The 17,325-nt window shown below is 42.3% G+C and overlaps 1 non-coding gene across 1 annotated transcript; it reads left to right on the top strand.

The window, feature by feature from the left end:
* The first annotated feature begins 14,739 nt into the window (after nucleotides 1-14,739).
* Nucleotides 14,740-14,843, top strand: LOC112804245 (small nucleolar RNA R71). Its single transcript, XR_003202861.1, has one exon. It is a non-coding gene; the product is annotated as a small nucleolar RNA R71 (small nucleolar RNA).
* Nucleotides 14,844-17,325: the final 2,482 nt, after the last annotated feature.

Below are 17,325 nucleotides of genomic sequence, written 5' to 3'. Positions count from 1 at the left end.
AAATGTTGGGAGGATTACATGTCACTATATCCACCCAGACCCCAATTTGGTCCAACATGAGAAAGCATTTCTAGCATGATCTCCTCAAACCTTTTCCAAAGCTCAAAGGAGATCGAATTATGGAGAGTTTCTTTTCCAAGACAACTAACCAATTGAATTAAGATCGAAAGCTTTCTAGTAAATCAAGAGAAGAGAAGGAAGAAGAAGAATGAGAACTATAATTGATCCATCAAATTATAACAGAGCTCCCTAACCCAATGAAAGGGGTTTAGTTGTTCATAGCTCTGGGAATGGAAAATGGCAGAAAAGAATACATGCTTAACTAGAAAATGCAAAAAAGTGAATATACAGAGGGTAGTTCCCCAAAGTGCCAAGCTCCTCTATAGTTCAAAACTACTCCTATATATACTACTCTTCTTCATCTTCTAGTGAGTTCTTCAAGTCTGGGATGTGGGCCTTAGATCTTGAGTTGAAGCAGTTACAATCTTTAGTGGGCTCAGCTTGCAGAAAAGTGTGAGTTAGGCATGGGCATTAGTGATGTTAACGTTAAGTGAAAATGTGGGTTCGAGAATGTTAGTGGCAATAACCTTTTTCACTAACGTCCAACCCCAAAGTAGTCCACGTTAACTTCAATGTTAGTGGCACGTTAGTGCCACTAACGTTGCCTTATGATCCTTCGCAAGCGTTATTGGGAATCACCTTTTCCAATAACGTTGCCTTGTGCTCCTTTTTCCCTACATTAGAGTTCACGTTAGTATAACTAATGTGACTCTTAACATGGGCATGCCTAGCTTCGAGAGCATTAGTGACACTTACCTTTATCACTAACGCTCTAAACGCCCCTCTTTCCCACGTTAGAGTTCACGTTAACTAGGTTAACGTGGCCACTAATATGGTAGTGAATACCATCTCCAACGTTAGTGACAAAGGTGAGTGTCACTAACGTTGGCTCATCAATCTTAGCTCCACGTTAACTTTCATGTTAGTGGTCTTAACGTGACCACTAACATGGGCAATGTTAGCATGATCCAACGTTAGTGACAAAGGTGAGTGTCACTAACGTTGGCATTGTCTTTTCTTCCATGTTAGAGTTCACGTTAACTAAGTTAACGTGACTCTTAACGTGGCCAATTGCCACTTTGTAGCGTTAGTGGTGTTCACGTTTACCACTAACGCTGGAGCTCCCTTTATCTCCACATTAACTACCATGTTAATGTAGTTAACGTGGCAATTAACGTGGGCTTATGATGGCTTCGCAGGCGTTATTGGCGACCACCTTTCTTATTAACGTTGGAAGCTCATTCCCATTCCACGTTAGTGGTCACGTTAATTAGATTAACGTGGCTACTAACGTGGTTCTTCCTTGCTTTTTTTGTCCTGAAATCAAGCAGATAAAGTGTATCAAAGCTCTAGCCCAAGTCATGAGATTATGCATCATCAATTTGTCATTCAATCCTTGCAAAATCCTCATGAAATCATGTAAAATTCACAATAGTTACTTGAATCAAGGCGTAAGTGTATTTTCATCCAAAACTTGCCTTATTCACTAAGAAAATGCATGAAACTACCCTAAAACAATAAAGAAAAGGTTAGTGAAACTGGCCTAGATGCCCTGGCATCACAACACCAAACTTAAAGCTTGATTGTCCCTAAGCAAGTACTGAAATATAGGAAGAATGAATGAAAGAACAAGATGAACAAATAATTATGATAGAAGTCAAATTCCTGGTTTATGGGGTTTCATGCATAGCAACTTAGGTTGATTCCTTTACTGGGTTTCAAGCCTTTATCATGCCCTTGAACACTTGTTTGATTGCATCCTTTGAGACTTCCTAATTATTGATCCTCCTTTCCCTTTCAGGATTTATTGCATCCCTTTTTTTTTTGGCTAAGTGCTTTGTAAGAGGGCGACTCTTTAAGATAAGCTTTCAGCCAACACTTGTGTTCCGAAGGTTACCTGAAACTGTAGGTCGATCCCGGATGAGATCTTCTATACTGGTCGGAGCTGTTGTGTCCGACTTGTGGAACTGAGCATGCTGCTGATCCCTTGTCACCGAAGGGTGGGGGGTACCTGCAAGGGACTTCGATGATTAAGTTAGCAAGGGTATTAAGCAAGTATTGAGTAGAATCAGAGTATGAGTTATACCTAGGTGCTCCAGTGTATTTATAATGGTGAGGAGTGACCTTTTTAGATAAGATAAGTTAGTTATCTTATCTTTTCTTATCTTTATCTTTGAGTGAGGTCATCTTATCTTCAGGGGAACCGCCTTTATCTTTCTGGGCTTTGGCTGCCTTTAGATTGGGCTATGTTCCTTCGTTTTGGGCCTACTTTGGGCTCCTTTGGCGAGTTGGCCGAGCTCTTTGAGAAGAGGTCGGGCATTTGGCCGAGCTCTTTTGAGAAGAAGTCGGATAGTCTGACCTGAAGAGGTCGGTCGACTTGTCGCTAAACATCCCGGGTCGGACAGCTTGACCCAGGGTATGAACAGTGCCCCTGCTTGAGTTCGATCTTTCCATGAGATCGTGCTTTTCAGAGCTTCGATCTCTTTGGAAGTAGTGCTCAAGCATCTGTCTTGCTTGTTTCTTCATTGCTTTGCAATCTTGCAGATTTTCTAGAGGTTTGGTACTTCACAGTCCAACCTCTTTTGAATGGTAGCGTGGGTTTTCTACCCTTGCCTTCTGATTCACGCCTTGCTTTAAGTTTGTGTTGACAACCCTCTGCTTTGGTGAAGTTGTCCTTGCGACTTGATATCCAGACTTTTAGTGATTTGTCCAATGACTTTTTAGTGTTCTTTATATAGAACCCTTTTTTTTAGTCTTGGATGATGTTCGTAGCCCTGTTTGAGATTGTGCCTTCTTTGAGTGGAGTTGTATCCCTTTTTGCTAAGCACATTTGAGCCTTAAGTTGTTTCACAACCTTTTGGCTTGTTCTTTTTTGAAGTCGTACTTGCGCCTCTTCTTTAGCTGACGTCGACCTGTATGACTTTGCCCCTGCTTGAGTTCGGACTTTTCCGTGAGACCGTGCTTTCAGAGTTTCGATCTCTTCGGGGAAGTCGTGCTCAAGCATCCTGACTTTGGTCGATCTTTGAGTAGTTTCTCCTTGTGCGAGTCTGGTATTACCTTTTTTTACTTTGTTGAGGGGTCTTTTCAGCCTTCTTCCGACTTGTTTGTCTTCGCTGTTCGGGCTTTTTAGTCATAATCCAACAACCTTTTAGGTAGTGTTCCGATGGGGAACCTTTTTATAGTTTGTTTGGATGACTTTTTAGCTCTGTCTTTGAGGCTGTGCTTTTTGCTTTTTAAGTAGTGTCTTTTTTCAAGACTTCGTACATTTTAGCAAAACATTCTTGGCCTTCCTCTGGCCGTTTGCGAGATGTCTTTGTCCGTTTTTGTGTATCTTTGTAGAGTGTCGGTACTTTGTTGTCCGAACTCTTTTGATCACTTCTGATTTTGTCCACTTTCTGCTTGGTCGAGGTGGTCCTTGGGGCTAATTTGTCCGACGACCTTTTAGTGTTTTCGTAGAACACTTTTTAGTCATTCTGAACAATTTTGATAGCCTTCTCGTGGAGCCGTGGCTTTTTGGGTGGAGCTATGTCCGTTTTAGCGCACGTTTTTCATTGGTCCGACTTCTTCTTGTCGGTTCAAGCTGTAGCTTTCATTGGTCTGACTTCTTCTTCTCAGTCCAAGCTGTAGCTTTCGTTGGTCCAACTTAGCTTTCGTTGGTCCGACTTCTTCTAGTCGGTCCAAGCTGTAGCTTTCGTTGGTCCGACTTCTTCTTGTCGGTCCCTTGTCGAGTTACTTGGTAATCCTCTTTCTTGGACCTTGTTCAGGTCTCTTTCAGGGATTACCTTTGTAACTTTTTCTTGGGCCGACTTCATCATGTCGGGTCCTCCTAAGTTATTTCTGTAATCCTCTTTCTTGGACCTTGTTCAAGTCTCTTTCAGGGATTACTTTTATAACTTGTTTTGTAGGAGACCGACTTTGTTAGGTCGATCTCTTCTAAGTTATTTTTGTAATCCTCTTTCTTGGACCTTTGTTAGGTCTCTTTCAGGGATTACTTTTATAACTTGTCTTGTAGGAGACCGACTTCGTTAGGTCGATCTCTTCTAAGTTATTTTTGTAATCCTCTTTCTTGGACCTTTGTTAGGTCTCTTTTAGGGATTACTTTTATAACTTCTTGCATTATTCTGTGTTCATCTTTGCCGATTTGTAGATGGTGGTTTCTGTCTCGGTTTGATCGTCCTTTAGGTGAATCACGTTTTCACCTTTGTCGGACGATCATTCCTATCGAGATCGTACAGTGAATCTGTTCTTCACTTTCTGTCGATCTGTTGCTTTATAATCGGACGATGAATGCTTCAGATTAATGCGTCTTGGGAGTTTGTAGAGCAGTGAATTTTGGTTTTCACTTTGTTGACCTTTGTCAAAATCAAACGATGAATTCGGTTTTCATCGTGGTCGGGCGGTGAAGTTGGTTTTCACCTTGCCGACTTGTCGCTTTGTAATCGGACGATGAATTTGGTTTTCATCTTGCCGACTTTGTCGTGATCGGGTGGTGAATCTGGTGTTCACCATGCCGACCTGCCGTAGTCGGGCGTCTTGGTAGGAAACGTTTTAGGGAATCTGTAATTTTTTAATAAAATGAAGATAAGAGTGTGTACATGTTAGTACTTACCTTTCTAGGTCGGGCAATCTTTTCGGATCTCGGCCTGGCGCCCTTTGCAGGCATGCCATGACCTTGGTAGCTCTTGCCCCTCGAGGTTGGACACTTTGTAGTAACCTTTCCCAAGTTCTTCTGAACAACTTGGTATGATCCTTTCCGGTTGGCTGCTAGCTTCTCTTCTCCTGACCGACCTATTCTGATGTCATTTCAGATTAGGATGAGATCGTCGTTGCTAGGTTACCTTCCGATTGTATCTTGAGGCCATATGACGTTTTAACACCTCTTCCTTGGTTCGAGCTCTTTCTCAGATTTCTGGAAGTAGGTCGAGTTTTTCCTTTTGAAGTTGGGAGTTGGCCTCTTCACTGTTGTGGATCAGTCTGGGCAATCCTTCTTCGACTTCCACTGGGATCATTGCCTCCATTCTGTAAGCTAATCGGAAAGGTGATTCCTTTGTGGTGGAGTGTGGAGTTGTCCGATATGCCCATAGGACTTTGTGTGAGCTCTTCAGCCCAAGCTCCCTTTGTGTCCTGTAGCCTCCGTTTTAACCCGACTAGTATGACCTTATTGGCAGCTTCTGCTTGTCCATTAGCCTATGGGTGTTCTATGGGTGTGAATTGGTGCTTTATTTTCAAGTCGGCTACCAAATTTCTAAAGCCTGCGGCTGTGAATTGAGTGTCATTGTCTGTGGTGATGGAGTAAGGAACCCCACACCTTGTAACAAGATTTCTGTACAAGAACTTCCGACTTCTTTGAGCAGTGGCATTAGCTAGGGGCTCTGCCTCAATCCATTTTGTGAAGTAATCCACCCCTACAATGAGGAACATGACTTGTCCCGATCCTTGGGGAAGGGGTCCGAGGAAGTCGAGTCCCCATTCTGCGAACGGCCAATGTGATGTTACATTGATGAGTTCCTCTGGTGGGGCAATGTAGAAGCTAACATGCTTTTGATGTAAAGCTTTGACTTTGTATTTGGGTTTTTGCTCTCTTGTTGCCTCTAAAGGTTGCCCCTGGACTTTCGTGTGAGTCCTGGGGTTTTTCTTTTACTGTTGTGTCTGACCCTTGATGTTTTGCTGTTATTGTCCGAGTTGTTTCCTTATTTGTTCGAGTTGTTTGGTGATTACCCCATGGTTGACCTATGTCTTCTTGAAAAAATATTGTTGAGATGTCTACTAAGATTCCGAACGGCATGTCTGATTGACTGGATTCCATAGTTTTAATGCATGTTACGGTGGCTGACCCTGAGTACTGTGTGCGACTTAGGAGGTTCCGTAGAATGAGTTGGTGTCGCCGGACCCTGAGGAGAGGGTTTGTTTTCCTTCCTTGTTGTGGTCTTGTAATGTAGCCTGGATGAGGCTTCTGTTATTGCCTCCTGGTTTGATGTTGGCTAGTTTTGAAAATGCATCAGCTCGGGCATTTTGCTCTCGAGGTATGTGTCGGACTTCATATTCCTCGAATTGTCCGAGCTGTTTTTTGTTTTTGTCCAGGGTCTCCCGAATTGTCTGGGCTGTTCTCTGGTTTTGTCCAGGGTCCCCCGAATTGTCCGGGCTATTTTTTCATGGTGGGATCCTCAGCTTGGTTGCTCCCTTCTATTTGTGAGGTGACTACTTGTGAATCACTGGACACGGTAAGCTCCTATCTTCTTAGCTAGCCTTAAACTAGCCAGTAGTGCCTCGTATTCAGCTTGGTTATTTAGCTTGATTTGGCTTCCCTGATCGCTTTCTATAATTACACCTACACCACTCCCGATTTTGTTTGGAGAGTCATCCTTGTAGAGATTCCATTTTGTAGGAGTTCCCGGGGTGTCAGTGTACTCTGTAATAAAGTCAGCCAGATACTGTGATTTGATGGCTGTCTGATCTTTATGTCGAAGATCAATTTCGGATAACTTGGCTGCCCACTGTAGAATTCTTCCTGCTAAGTCTGTTTTCTGTAGGATGCCTTCTATGGGCTGGTTGGTCCGAACTCTGATAGTGTGAGCTTGAAAGTATGGGTGGAGTCATCGAGAGGTGAGTATGAGGGCGTAGGCGAACTGCTCTATCTCTTGATAGTTTAGTTCGACCCCTTGTAGAGCCTTGATGATGAAGTAGACGGGTTGTTGCCCACTTTTGTCTTCTTTAACTAGTGATGATGCTATTGCCAGACTTCCCACTAGGAGGTATAATATGAGCTTTTCACTTTCCCTTGGTTGGGTAAGAATGGGTGGTTGCCCCAAGAATTTTCAAAATCTCGGAACGCTTGTTTGCACCCCGTAGTCCTATTCAAACCTCTTTCCCTTCCTTAATATACCTCTTTGAGGTGTCCTTTGCGAGATGATTTAGAGATCCTTCCTCCTGCGAATCCTCCATGAACATGTCTCTCAGGGGTGTGAGGTGGACGTTCAAATCGTTCGACCTCTTTGGCGTGAGACATTCGACTTGTCCGACCTCTTTGGTGTGAGGTTGACCTTCAACTTGTCCGACCACTTTGGTGTGAGATGGACCTTCAACTTTGTCCGACCTCTTTGGTGTGAGGTGGACCTTCAACTCGTCCGACCTCTTTGGTGTGAGGTGGACTTTAAACGCGTCCGACCACTTTGGTGTGAGGTGGACCTTCAACGCGTCCGACCTCTTTTGTTTTCGATTGGGCGAGTTGATGGGATCTTCTCAGTGTTGCATATTTCTCGGTAGACATCCACAACAGACACCCGAAGGGGGGTGTAATTGTGGTATTTTCTAGGCTTCTCTCCATGTTCTATTTTTGAGATCTCTCCTAGTCGAGAGTTTTTCTCCATGTTGATGTACTTCTCTGCTCGTTCTTATACCTCATTCAGAGATATTTGGGTGCTTCTTGGATATTGAGTGGCTAAAAGGTCCTTCTCGTAGACCATTGATGAAGCCCCTGATAGCTGCTTCTGTTGGCAGACTTTGTATGCCCATACATGTTTTGTTGAATCTTTCCATGTTGTTGCAAAGGCTCTCTCGATCTCCTTGCTTGATCCCTAATAGGCTCGGTGCGTGTTTGGCTTTGTCCTTCTGGATGGAGAATAACAGATTGCATCTGAGGCCTCCGTGAAATACATCCTGCTTCTGAAATTGCTAAGATGATGGCTTGGATCTGATGTGCTATCGTACGGGGTCATGTCTGGAGCTTTGAAGTCCTTTGGGATTTTGGTCTTCATAATTTCCCTGGTGAATGTATCTTGATCCTTGCGAGGGCTGTCCTCTGGAGTGGATCGAGGAGCTCTAGTTTTGAATGATCGGCTTCGAGTTTTAGAAGCTTATCTTCTAATTCTCGGCGTCGCCTTATCTCCCGATGTAGATCCTCTTCTTTTTTGCGTTGATGTTGGGCCTCTTTCTCAAGTTGCTTTAATCGATCTTGAAGCGCCTCTATCACCCCTGGATTTGATGAATTTTTGTCCCCGTTAGGCTCTGGAGTATCTTTGAGTATAGCATCCACGTTCTTGTGTGGCGTTCTATCTTCCAAACCTGAATCGTGGTCATTGTCATGGTCGTCCGCCATGTTGATGGATGACTTCCAGGTTCCTCGGCAACTGCGCCAATGTTCCGAGGGTTACCTGAAACTATAGGTCGATCCCGGATGAGATCTTCTATACTGGTCGGAGCTGTTGTGTCCGACTTATGGAATTGAGAATGCTGCTGATCCCTTGTCACCGAAGGGTGGGGGGTACCTGCAAGGGACTCCGATGCTTAAGTTAGCAAGGGTATTAAGCAAGTATTGAGTAGAATCAGAGTATGAGTTATACCTGGGTGCTTCAGTGTATTTATAATGGTGAGGAGTGACCTTTTTAGATAAGATAAGTTAGTTATCTTATCTTATCTTATCTTTATCTTTGAGTGAGGTCATCTTATCTTCAGGGGAACCGCCTTTATCTTTCTGGACTTTGGCTGCCTTTAGATTGGGCTATGTTCCTTCATTTTGGGCCTGCTTTGGGCTCCTTTGGCGAGTTGGCCGAGCTCTTTGAGAAGAGGTCGGGCATTTGGCCGAGCTCTTTTGAGAAGAGGTTGGATAGTCTGACCTGAAGAGGTCGGTCGGCTTGTCGCTAAACATTCCGGGTCAGATAGCTTGACCCAGGGTATGAACAACTCTAGAACCAGTTGGTTCAAGGTGCTAGGTGTTAAGGCACCCCTAAAGACTTACTCCCTCAAGTCTCTTTCCCCCATACATACACACCATAGGCACATGGTTTGTTATTTTTCTTTCTTGAGACCTTGGTGTCCAGCACCTCTTTGGGTTGCTAAGTGTTCTGTAGCAAAGGTTACTCTTGATAGTGGACTTTCAGCTGATAATCCCGGATTAGTTAACCCAAGTTACCAGGTGATAAGGCACCCCTAAGAGCTTATTCATTCAAGCATATCCTTTGCACATGAACACCACAGACACATGCCTTAATATTCAAACCCCTGGTGCCTAGCATTATTTCTTGTTTTTTTTTCGTTTTCACTTTTATTGCTCTTTCTCTTTTCTTATTGGGATTTCATTATTTGGTTAGTCTCATAGGATGTGTTTCAAGCATAGGATTCAGGATAGATAGTTGCCTTCCTACCTTGTTGGTGAACCAACTTAGCTAATTAATCACCCTACCACAAACATTCAAAATTCACTTCACAAGATAACTCCACTCTTGTTCTTTTCATAACATTTTCTTTTTGATTGGCTTAAAGGACAAGGATAGATATAAGCAAGATGAAAATGAAAACTAGGGACTAGACTGGCACACTTCGATGTGAATAAAGAGGAATAAGCAGAATATGCAGGTTTCTAGGACAATATTCAATCATTTTTTTCAACTAAAGTACTGCAACTCCGTGACAGTTCAATACAACCTGATGATGTCTTCCTGGGCATTATCATCCTAGCATTTTGCATCCTTGTTTGTCTCCTTGGTTGATGAGGTATGATTATTCCCTGAGATTGATTGAATTCCTGTAACACTATTGGAAGTGCCTTGTTCCCCAAGCACTTGGAAAATAGTTAGCATGCATGTATGCTTGTGAATTTCTGAACTTGATTTGGTGTGTAAACACCAAACTTAGTTCCTTACCCAATGCAGCAAATTAAATACATACAGAAACCTCATGTGCTTTTATTAAAAAAATAACTATGAGCTAAAAAGACAAACTATGCATTAGAAGTTAAACCTCTGTCAAGTGAGTTCTATGGTTGTTAGAGCAGTGCTTTCTCACTGAAGGGTTGCAATGCACTCTTCAGTTGGAGTCTTTGGTGGAACACCAAACTTAGAGTTCCACATTCACCCTTGAAATGTTTTGGTGTGCAACTCCAAACTTAGCTCCTCACAATACAGAGAACTCAACTTGAAGTTTTTATTGGGTCAATCATGAAAAGAGAATTACCTCAGGTTGGGTTGCCTCCCAACAAAGCGCTTTTTTTTGCGTCGCTAGCTCGACGATTGCTCTTTTAGTTGAGGTTATATTTCTATTTGGGGGCTTCCCCCATGCTGCCCAAGTAGTGCTTGAGTCGTTGCCCATTCACAGTGAATGTCCTCTTTGAGCTTTCTTCCATGATTTCTATGTGTCCATACAGTGAGACTTTTGTAACTAGAAAGGGCCCCGACCATCTTGATTTGAGTTTCCCAGGAAAGAGTTTCAGTCTGGAGTTGTAGAGAAGCACATATTGTCCTTCTCCAAAACTTCTTGGTGCCAGGTTGAGATCATGTCTCCTTTTTTCTTTTTCCTTATAGATCTTGGTATTTTCATAGGCTTGAGACCTAAACTCTTCCAGTTCTCGCAGCTGCAAAATCCTCTTTTCACCAGTAGCGGTGCTGTCTAGGTTCATTATCTTGTTGTGCTCCAGCTCTAATGGCAAGTGACAGGCCTTTCTGTATACCAGTTGATATCGGGACATCCCAATTGGTGTTTTGAAGGCTGTCTTGTATGCCCAAAGAGCATCATCTAGCTTCTTCGCCCAGTCCTTTCTTGATATCCCTACAGTCTTTTCCATGATCCTTTTCAACTCTCGATTGGATATCTCTGTTTGCCCACTTGTTTGGGGATGATAAGGTGTGGCAACCTTATGCTTCACCCCATATCTTAGGAGTAGGGTCTCCAATGGTCTATTGCAGAAATGGCTCCCTCCATCACTGATGAGGGCTCGTGGCACTCCAAATCTGCTGAAGATATTCTTTCTAAGAAAGTTTATGACTACCTTGTTGTCATTTGTTGGGGTTGCCACGGCCTCCACCCACTTAGATACATAGTCCACTGCCACCAAGATATACTTGTTCGAATATGAGGTTGGGAATGGTCCCATGAAGTCGATCCCCCACATATCGAACTGTTCAAGTTCTAGAATATATTGCTGTGGCATCTCATTTTTCTTGGGCAGATTGCCAGCCCTTTGGCACTCATTGCAGCTCCTCACCAGTTCCTTAGCATCTTTGAAAATAGTGGCCAGAAGAACCCACATTGCAGTACTTTTGCTATGGTTCTTTCTCCTCCAAAATGACCTCCACAGCTAGCGCTATGACAACTCCACAGGACCTCTCGTCCTTCTTCTTCTGAGATGCACCTCCTAAGGATTCCATTTGAGCATTTCTTGAAGAGATATGGTTCATCCCAAATGAAATACTTAGCATTATTGATGAGTTTTCTTTTTTGATGTTTGATAATCCCAGGGGGTAGGTCACCGACTTCTTTAAAATTGGCAATATCTGCAAACCAGGGTGCTTTGTGAACCAACATTAACTGCTCATCTGGGAAGAAGTCATTTACACTTGTATCATGTGTAGCATCTTTCTCACAAGGGATTCTGGATAGATGATCTGCTACCTTATTCTCCACACTTTTTTTGTCTCTAATCTCAATGTTGAATTCCTACAACAATAAGATCCATCTTATTAGTCTTGGTTTTGACTCCTGTTTGGCAAATAGATATATAAGTGCTGTGTGATCAGTGAAAACAATAACTTTAGAGCCAATGAGGTAAGATCTAAATTTGTCAATTGTAAAAACTATTGCCAGCAACTCCTTTTCGGTGGTGGTATAATTCCGTTGAGTGTCATTAAGGACCTTGCTGGCATAGTATATGACATGCACCAAATTTTCTTTTCTCTGCCCTAACACTGCCCCAACTGCAAAATCAGATGCATCATACATCAGTTCGAATGGTAGATTCCAATCAGGTGGGGTGATGATAGGAGAAGAGGATAGCCTTTTTTTAAGTTCTCAAATGCAAGCATGCACTTCTCATCAAAGATGAATGGTGTATCAGACATAAGGAGATTGCTTAAGGGCTTGGCTATCTTTGAAAAATCTTTAATAAACCTTTTGTAGAAGCCAACATACCCCAAAAAGCTCCTAATTGCCTTGACATCACTTGGTGGAGGTAATTTTTCAATTAGCTCCAGCTTAGCTCTGTCTACCTCAATGCCTTGGTTAGAAACTTTATGGCCAAAGACTATTCCATCTGTCACCATGAAGTGACATTTTTCCCAATTCAAGACCAAGTTGGTCTCTTGGCATCTTTTTAATACCAAGGCAAGATGGTTTAGGCAATTAGAAAAGGAGTCTCCAAGTACTGAAAAGTCACCCATGAAAACTTCTATGAACTTTTCTATCATATCCGAGAAGATGGAAAGCATGCAGCGCTGAAAAGTTGCAGGTGCATTACATAGCCCAAATGGCATGCGCCTGTAGGAAAATACTCCATATGGGCAGGTGAATAATGTTTTCTCTTGGTCTCTTGGATCAACCACTATTTGGTTATATCCTGAATAACCATCTAGAAAACAATAATATGCATGCCCTGCAAGTCTTTCCAGCATCTGATCCATGAAGGGAAGTGGAAAATGATCTTTTCTTGTGGCTTTATTGAGCTTTCTGTAGTCAATACACATCCTCTATCCTGTGACGGTTCTTGTAGGGATTAGCTCATTTCTTTCATTGGGTACCACATTGATTCCTCCTTTCTTGGGGACCACTTGGACTAGAATGACCCATGGGCTATCCGAAATTGGGTAGATTACTCCTCCCGGCCACAGCTTCATGACTTCTTTCTGTACTACTTCCTTCATAACTGGATTCAACCTCCTTTGGGGCTGAATGGAGGGTTTGGCATCCTCTTCCAATAGTATCTTATGCATGCATATGGCTGAACTGATTCCCTTCAAGTCAGCAAGTGTCCATCCAATGGCATCCTTATGTTTTTGTAAGACTTGAAGCAATTTTTCCTCTTGTTCTTGGCTGAGGGCTGAATTTATAATCACTGGATAACTTTTATTCTCTCCTAAGTATGCATACTTGAGAGTGGGTAGCAGTGCCTTTAGCTCAAGTTTGGGTACTTCTTTTATTTCATCATTCCCTTCTAATGTGCCTTGAACATGCATTTCAGCGGCTGTAGCCTCTTCGCTTGATACTAATTCCTCTTCTTCTATTAACTCCTCAAGTTCTTCTTCAAGATTTTCTTGCACCACAGCATCCACCGAGTCCAACCTCATACATTCTCCCAATGAGTCCTGTGGGTAACTCATGGCCTTGAACACATTGAATATCATTTTCTCCTCATGTAGTCTAAGGACAAGTTCACCCTTTTGGACATCAATTATAGCTCCAGCAGTGGCCGAGAATGGCCTTCCCAAGATGATAGAGGTATTGGCTCCTTCCTCCATGTCCAATACTACAAAGTCTGTTGGAAAGATGAAGTCTCCCACCTTTACCAACAAGTCTTCTACTATTCCGTGAGGAAACTTGAATGATCAATCTGCTAGTTGCAGAGCCATTCTTGTTGGTTTAGCCTCCTCAATCTTCATTTTCCTCATCATTACTAAGGACATCAGATTTATGCTAGCTCCTAGGTTACATAAAGCCTTCTCTACTGTGATTTCCCCTATGATACAAGGGATTTGGAAGCTTCCGGGATCCTTCAATTTCTGGGGCAATTTGTGCTGGATGATGGCGCTGCATTCTTTGGTGAGTACCACATTTTTATTGTTCTTCCAACTTCTCTTTTTGGTCATTAGCTCCTTCAAGAACTTGGCATAGAGCGACATTTGCTCTATTGCTTCGGCAAAGGGTATGTTGATTTGTAGTTTCTTGAAGATTTCCAAGAATCTTGAGAATTGATTGTCCTCTCCGTTCTTCTTTAATTGCAGGAGTGGTGACTTAGGAGTGACTTAGGAGTGGTGACTTGAGAATTGATTCAGCACTTCTCCTTCTTGGTGTGACTTAGGAGTGGTGACTTGCGTTTCCTCTTGTCCCTTTTCTTCTTTATCTGAACTCTTCTCTGGTGGGTTCTTATGGGTTTCTCTCAATTCCTTCCCACTTCTGAGGGTGATAGCCTGACACTCCTCCCTTGGAGTCGAATTGGTGTTGTTGTGAGTAATGTGACCAGGGGCTTGCTTGAATAGGTAGCCAATTTGTGTTTCAAGTTTCTTGATGGCAGCATCTTGATTTTGCATATTGGATCGCACTTCTTCCCGAAAAACTTTACTGTCTTGAATTTCCTTACAGATGCTTTCAAGTAAAGTCTCAATCTTGGAAAGTCTATCCTCAGTTAGTGATGGTGGGTTGAGATTAGGTGGTTGTTGATAGGATCTCTGTGAGGTATGTTGGTGAGTTGTATTGTTGTTGGGATTGTGGTTGTATCATCTCTGATCTTGGCCTTGGTCTTGCTGATTTCCCCACCCAAAGTTAGGGTGATTTCTCCATCCAGAATTGTAAGTTCTTGAGTATGGATCATGGATTTGTCTGAGTGAGTTCCCAACATAATTGGCTTGTTTCCAGTCACCTTCTTCTCCTATATTCACTCCTTCTTGAGCTGGTGATGAAGTGATGACTGTTGCAACTTGGTTTTCTTCTACCTTCTTGGTGAGATCTGCTAACTGCTTGGTGATCATCTTATTTTGAGCCAGCAATGCATCCATGTGATTCAGCTACATTACTCATCGAGTGTTGCTTCTTTCAGAAGCATAGAAGTAGTCATTCTCAGCTACCGTCTCAATGACATCTATGGCTTCTTCAATGGTTTTCTTCTTGTTTAGAGATCCTCCTGATGAATGGTCTACAGCCTTCTTTGACTCATAAGAAAGGCCTTCATAGAAAATGTGAAGTTGAACCCATTCATTGAACATGTCTGGTGGGTATCTTCTTGTTAAGTCCTTGAATCTCTTCCATGCCTCATAGAGAGTCTCACCATCTTCTTGCCTGAAAGTTTGCACCTCAGCTCTCAGCCTGTTAATTTTCTGAGGAGGGTAGAATCTTGCCAAAAATTTGTTCACCACGTCTTCCCAATTTGTTAAGCTCTCCTTCGGAAAGGACTCCAACCACTTGGATGCTTTGTCCCTGAGTGAAAAAGGGAACAAAAGCAGCCTATAGACATCCAGATGGACTCTATTAGACTTCACAGTGTCACATATTCTCAGGAAGGTAGTTAGATGTTGATTGGGGTCTTCTTGGGCACTTCCTCTAAATGAGCAGTTGTTCTGAACAAGGGTGATGAGCTGGGGTTTTAATTCAAAGTTGTTGGCATGTATGGTGGGCTTTTGGATGCTACTTCCACAGTTTCCTTGATTTGGATTGATGTAAGAGCCTAGAACTCTCCTCTCTTAACCAGCATGATTTGCAGGGCCTTCTCTGGCATAGTTGTGAGCTTCTCCTTCATGATTATTTTCCAAATTCTTCTCCATATTTGTTTCAAAGTAACCTTCCTCTTCCTCAGCACCAACAACTATTTTCCCTCTTGCTTCCCTCCTTGATCTATGGAGGGTCCTCTCAGGTTCTGAATCAAAGAAAGTTGAAGCTCTGCCTCTTTTCCCTGTCATACAACTAACAACGGACACAATAAGAGATAAAATGAAGTGATTATTCTTGTTAGAGTGATTGTTAGTATGAGTGGTGTAATTTATCAAACAGTTAGTGGGTTAGTGAGCAGAACTGTAGGTAAATTCAAAGAAAAAAAATAACGAGGGGATAGGGGGTGAGGAAGAAACTAAATAAACTGAAGGTAAATGACTAGATAAAATAAACAAACAAAAGAAAAATGCTCAATCTAGTGAACTTCCAACTTAATCATTGTTGATACAAAATCAATCCTCAGCAACGGCGCCATAAACTTGATGCACGAAAACTTGTCTCTCAACAAAATTCCCTTCGGCAAGTATTACCGAATTGTTGTCAAGTAAAAACTCACAATAGAGTGAGGTCGAATCCCACAGGGATTGATTGGTCAAGCAACTTTAGTTGGAAGAGTATGCTAGTTGAGCTAAACAGAGTGTAGTTGATGTTGCAGGAAATTAAACGGTGGGAAAGTAAATTGTAGGAAATAAAGTGCAGAATCTTAAATGGGAAACGGGGAGATGAACATGGAAATAAATGGCAGAAAGTAAAGAGAATGGATGAGATCAGAAATGGGGAATTCATTGGGCTTAGGAGATGTTGTATTCTCCGAATCAAATTCATTTTCATCTATTCCTCAATCAAAGCATCTATAGATCTCCTTGGCAATCTTAAGTGACTGGGTTCCAATTCCTTGGTAACCCAATCTCTCTAAGCTTGAACAATTGCCCAATTCCTTGATTTAATTGCTCATGGGAAGAGATGAAGTGTGGTCACTAATAATACCACATGTATTTCCAAATCAAAATGTTGGGAGGATTACATGTCACTATATCCGCCCAGACCCTAATTTGGTCCAACATGAGAAAGTATTTCTAGCATGATCTCCTCATCCCTTTTCCAAGGCTCAAAGGAGATCCAATTATGGAAAGTTTCTTTTCCAACACAACTAACCAATTGAATTAAGATCGAAAGCTTTCTAGTAAATCAAGAGAAGAGAAGGAAGAAGAAGAATGAGAACTATAATTGATCCATCAAATTACAACAGAGATCCCTAACCCAATAAAAGGGGTTTAGTTGTTCATAGCTCTGGGAATGGAAAATGGCAGAAAAGAATACATGCTTAACTAGAAAATGCAAAAAAGTGAATATACAGAGGGTAGTTCCCCAAAGTGCCAAGCTCCTCTATAGTTCAAAACTACTCCTATATATACTACTCTTCTTGATCTTCTAGTGAGTTATTCGAGTCTTAGATGTGGGCCTTAGATCTTGAGTTGAAGCAGTTACAATCTTTAGTGGGCTCAGGATGCAGAAAAGTGTGAGTTAGGCATGGGCATTAGTGATGTTAACGTTAAGTGAAAATGTGGGTTCGAGAATGTTAGTGGCAATAACCTTTTTCACTAACGTCCAACCCCAAAGTAGTCCATGTTAACTTCAATGTTAGTGGCACTAACATGACCACTAACGTTGCCTTATGATCCTTCGCAAGCATTATTGGGAATCACCTTTTCCAATAACGTTGCCTTGTGCCCCTCTTTCCCTACATTAGAGTTCACGTTAGTATAACTAACGTGACTCTTAACGTGGGCATGCCTAGCTTCGAGAGCGTTAGTGACACTTACCTTTATTACTAACGCTCCAAACGCACCTTTTTCCCACGTTAGAGTTCACGTTAACTAGGTTAACGTGGCCACTAACGTGGTAGTGAATGCCATCTCCAATGTTAGTGACAAAGGTGAGTGTCACTAATGTTGGCTCATCAATCTTAGCTCCACGTTAACTTTCACGTTAGTGGTCTTAACGTGACCACTAACGTGGGCAATGTTAGCTTGATCCAACATTAGTGACAAAGGTGAGTGTCACTAACGTTGGCATTATCTT

This window comes from Arachis hypogaea, chromosome 5 (genome assembly GCF_003086295.3).
Source record: "Arachis hypogaea cultivar Tifrunner chromosome 5, arahy.Tifrunner.gnm2.J5K5, whole genome shotgun sequence".
Taxonomy (NCBI): Eukaryota; Viridiplantae; Streptophyta; class Magnoliopsida; order Fabales; family Fabaceae; genus Arachis; species Arachis hypogaea.
This window is presented reverse-complemented; position numbering and strand designations above follow the sequence as displayed.